Raw genomic sequence first — 5692 nt, forward strand, 5'->3', positions numbered from 1 at the left:
CCTTAAGTTTCACTAGTCATAAGAGTGGGGTAGATAATTCAATTCAATTCAATTCAATTTATTTTCATTCTTCAACATAATACAAATAAGTACATGATAAATCAATTCAATTCAAATAAAAGCATGAACAAAATTCAACATTGAATAAATAATATACATATTCAATAAGTGATTCAAATATAAATTAACATGCATGTCAAATTTAAATCAATATAATCAATATAATTAAATATAATTAAATCAATATAATCATATATCATGAGAAGAATGGAGGGGTCCACTGAAAAGCAAAGCTTGTAAAATGTGAACACCTCAAAAAGTTAGGATAGAAAAAATATTGAAATATACGTAAAGGAATACATGAAGATAACGAAAGGGGCCAAAAAAAGTTATATACAGGATTGTGAAATTAAGAGACAAAAGACAATAACACGACACAACACAACACAGGACGGTACATGAGGGTGGACAATGACGACTGCCTAGATAGTGCACTTTTCAAAAGAAAGTGTGCTTTTTGTTCCCTGTGCCCCCCCCCCCCCCCGCCACCCCTTGCCAAAAAATTTGATTAGTTTTTTTTTATTGAAGAGGTGTTGTGGCTCAGTGGATAAGTCTCCAGACTTTGCACCACAATGTCCGGAGTTCAAATCCCACCTCAGCACTCTCATCCTTTGGCAAGGCGTTTATCTACATTTGCCACTCTTCACCCATGTGTAGCGGCTCGGTAGGAAGGAATTCATTGAATGCTTGAGCGCTCGCGGTCAGGGTAGCCGTGCTAATAAAGCCGGGGTAATATATGCATCGCTTAAAAACATTTGTATTAAGCGCTATATAAACGTTGCATATACTATTATTATTTTTAAGGAAACTTTTACCGCCCCCACAAAGGAAAGAGTCGTCTCCTTGGATTTTTTTATTTTTTTAATAACAAATATCATAGAAATCAGATATCAAACATACCAATGAAAAAAAAAGTAACTATAACCCCCATTCATGAATAATTGCATGTGCAGAACGTTTACCTTTACTTGATAGAGATTCTATATATTGTGTGGGGTTTTTTTTTGTTCTTCAATAATTTTTCATCATAGAGCAATACTATATCCGCATCACCAGCCCGCAGAGGGGGGGGGGGGTCTTCACCAAATATGTACAACCGTACTTGACCTCATTCCAAAATAATAATTTTGATTGCATTTGAATGTGTTATATCTATGTAATATGATTATAATTAATGTTGATGTTATTGTAAATTTGTGACAGACCTGCAGGGGCGGATCCACCATTCGCCAATAGGGGCCCATTTTTTCACCCATATTTTCCCCGATCGGCCGCTCAAAGTTGAGTTTTGTTTGTTTGATTTTTATTTGTTTCTTTGAAGTGGTAGTCATAACATGTCACTTCTTAGCTTTATTCCTATAAAACAACATAAGTATATAATTATATCATAAGCCCTATTTAAATAGTGCGAACACGAAGCGGGAAGCAAAATCATTAGAAATTTCGAACATTATTTTTATCTTGAAAACTGAACATTGTGATCCTTATCAAGATGCGTATGTAACTAAATGCGTTCTGGCCTGATCGAAAAGGAACCTGTTAAAGAATGGTTGCAGTTGTCATGAAGCCTTACATTTTTCAACGATCAAATAACTTGTGCGAGAGCAAAGCGCGAGCTGAAATTTTTTACATGGACCTTAAAAAATAGACATTCTTAGCTCTTTTTGTTACTAAGAACAGGATAGATATTGAACTAAACGATGCAAGCGCGAAGCGCGAGCGGAAAAAAAAAGATTTAGACCTAAAAAACGGGACACTATACTCATGTTTTGTAAATCATGAAAAGGATGGGTAATTGGGTATCTCCCTCTACATTCATAAAGCGCGAGCAGAATTTTTTTTTGATATTCTGATCTGAAACTGGGAAATTTTTATTTGCCGTTTTACATTTAGACCTAGAATCTGGTTGTTCTAAATAAACTGTATAATCAATAATGCGAGCGCGAAGCGCGAGCTGAAAAAAATTGAAATTTCAATCTGAAAAGGGTCAATTTAAGCACTGGGAAATTTGTGAAGTGGATATAGATCGCTCTTAATGATGCGAGTGCGAAGCTGATATTTTTTTACTATCATTTTGACCTAGGACCGGGACATTCTATAAGGACATTTTGTCATAATATGACCATCTTCCTAGTCCTCTTCCTTCCTCTTTGTCGATATCCCATTCTGAAAAAGGAACAAATTATTAGGAATTCAGAAAAATTGTAATATCTTAAGATATTAGAATTTTATCTTAATTAAGAGGCAGAAATTAAGTCAGGGATCTCATTGTAATTTTGAAGTAAATTTATAAAACATCTCTGTGAAAATCAAACCATTTTTTTCAAATATGAAAATATATTGGTTTTTTCCCTTCTGATTGATTACATCAAATATTTCATCTGGGGCGCGGCGTTTGTGTTTTGTATTGTTTTTTTTTGGGGGGAGGGTCTTTCTTGTATTTGGGGTCCTTCTCCCGTTTGGTATTTTGCCCCCCCTTCCAATCTACCTTTTTTGCGCCGACCATTGTTCGTGACAATTTTTTTTTTTTAAAGATGTTTTATTGTTTTTCTCTCAAATCAATTTTCATATACAATGCAGTTTACAAAGTAATAATTGTAAATAATAATTCGAACAAAATAATCTCTTAAACTCGTATACATTATGCACATCATGAAATAATATTCTAAGACACTGTATCGTACCACTACCAGATGAGTTTAACAACAAATATCAGAGAGAAAAAACTTATAAAAGTATATGCGTTGTACCTGCCCCCTCCTTACCCACCCCCCCCCCCCCCTTCCCTCCGCAAACCCCCACACTTCACACCCTCAAACACTCACACACTTCATACGCCCTTGCATACGGTGACCGCGTCCCGTTTGAAACAAGAAAAACAACATAATGAACGAACATAATCTCGTGAGCTCTGTCGCCTCTATACTCTTGTAGGTGTTGTAAGGAAATGTTCCCATTTCTTTATATGGTTTGATAATTTACCCCGCGTTACTGCTAAAATGTTCTCTTCACGTTCATTTTCTCATATCTTCTCTCTAATTTCGTTGGGACTTGGTGGTCTTTTTTTAGTCCTGCTGTAAACAAAGATCATATATTTTATTAAAAGAATAATGTGATTAATTATCTGTTCCTTCCCTATATTAGCATGCTTAACACCAATGTGTATATCCACCCACCTGGCATTTTTTATTTCATACATATTGAATAAGTTACCACAATCTATCCATACGTCTCTCGTCTTTTCACATGAAAAAAACAGATGCTCGTTTTTTCTCCAGTAGTTTCTCCAGTATTCTCACAAAATGAACATTCACTATCTGAGAAAATTTTGAATAAATGTAAATATCTCTTCGTGTATATTAATTCATAAAGCATTTTAAATTGAAACTCTCTAAGCCTACTGCTTAGAGTACATTTTCTGGGTCTTGAAAATATAGCACAGATATCTTTTTCGGAGAAATTATATGTCTTCTCTATATTATTAAACGCATACGATTTTTCCAATTTAATACTTAAAAGTGCCTTGTATATTTTCTTGGATGTCACGTTTGGTAAACTGTTAATCTTACCATTAAATATAAACTCTAGATTTAGACCAGTGTCTTCACAGTTGTCTTCTTTCTTCAAAAGGTGTTTCCATGTTGCTGGAATATTTTCAAAAACTTTATAAACTTTATCTATTTCATTTCCATCTAACCCCATTCTCAGAAAGTCTCTAGGAGATTTGATGTTACCTTCCTTGTCAACAAAATGATGCAATTTATATATATTTTTAAGAAATAAGTTTTCATCAAATAGCATTTGCCCGTTTAGTCGAATAAGTTTATTGTTAAAAAATATCTCATTTCTTTTAGATGTTTCATTTTTAAGAAGTACTTCTTTGGTAGCGGCCCAAATTTGCAACATATCCATATAAAATTTTGGTAATGATATTTTACAAATATCCAGTGAAGTATTAGTGAATAATAACAAAAGTCCTCCTACATCACGGGTTCCATATATAAAAAAAACGTTTCCATCCTATTTTGAAATCTCCTGTCAAAAGCCACATGACTCTTTGTGCATATACAAATAAATTTAAAAAATCAATCATTTTAAGTCCTCCCCTTTCGTACTCCATAGACATCACGTTTCTTTTGACCTTATCTTTACCATTCCATAAGAAATCAAACATTAACTTTTCGATCTCCTCAAACACCCATATTGGTACTGGTAAAAGTGAAGACACATGATTTATTTTAGAAAGTGCAAATGTTTTCAAAAGTTGTATCTTGCCCATCAGGGTGAGATCTCTTTGCTTCCACCATATCAATAATTTTTTTATTTTACTTAAAATCTCTTTGTAATTAACATTTTCCTGAATTTCTACATCTAATGAAAAAGTTATTCCCAATATTCTAATAGCTTCAACTAATTTACCAAATGGAACTTCAATATTTTTTTAGAAAGAGGACCCAACGCTAATATAAATGTTTTGTCTTTATTCATTTTTAAGCCTGAAATCTTAGCAAAATCTCCAAATATTTTTCCGATTCTATCAATAGATTGGGAGTCCCTCACAAAAAGTGCATGTCATATCATCCGCGTAGAGCGCTTGTTTGACTACTACATTACCAAAGCTGATTCCGTGGATGGATTTATCTTTACGAATGGTATTAGCAAGGACCTCGATACAAAGTATAAATAAATAAGGAGAGACGGGGATCCCCCTGTCTCACACCTCTTTCAACACTAAAGTATCCTGTCGATATACCGCGCCCATTAAATACGCAACTCAAGGCATTTTTGTATAATGTTTTGATCCAGCTGCAAAATGAGGACCCGAATCCAAAAGAACGTAAAACGTTTTGCAAAAAGATGTGCGAGACCGAATCAAACGCTTTTTCAAAATCTATTGCCATTAAATTATTTTGCCGTGTATAGTAAATCATATCGTCAATCAATCTAATTGCATCTCCTATGTTTCTATCCTTTATATAACCAACTTGGTCGATAAAAATTATTTCATGTAATACCTGTTTAATTCTATTTGATAATACTTTAGTTAAGATTTTGTAATCGACATTTAATAATGAAATTGGTCTATAATTTTTTATTAACAGGGGATCTTTCCCTTCTTTGGCAAACATAATAATAACAGCTTGCTTCTGAGATGATGAAAGTTCTCCTTTAGACTTAGCCTCATTCAAAGCATCAGCCAAAACATCTCCAACTAATTGCCAAAATACTAAATAGAATTCAACATTGAGCCCATCATTTCCAGGTGTTTTATTGAGTTGCATTTGTTTCAACAGCTTCTAGACATTCACGTTGAGTAAGTGGTAATTGTCCCTTCACAAATTTCTTTTGAAGCTGGCTCTAATTTGGGTAAATCTTTAAAAAAAAGTATCATCAAAGCCATCAGTAATAATTTCTAGTGATTTAGAATATAATCCACTATAGAATCTATGTATCTCTTTAGTAATTTCTTTTTGATCAAAAGAGACTTTTCCTTCTATCTGTAATTTGCGTATTACTGTTTTCCGTTTATTAGACAATGACAGGGGGCTGCGAGTACAAGACTAACGCATTGTTTTCATTCTCCAGCTGATTATGCATGCTCAGCTCCATATATTGCTCCATTGTCATTGGT

This window comes from Lytechinus pictus, chromosome 5 (assembly GCF_037042905.1).
Source record: "Lytechinus pictus isolate F3 Inbred chromosome 5, Lp3.0, whole genome shotgun sequence".
NCBI classification, from domain to species: Eukaryota; Metazoa; Echinodermata; class Echinoidea; order Temnopleuroida; family Toxopneustidae; genus Lytechinus; species Lytechinus pictus.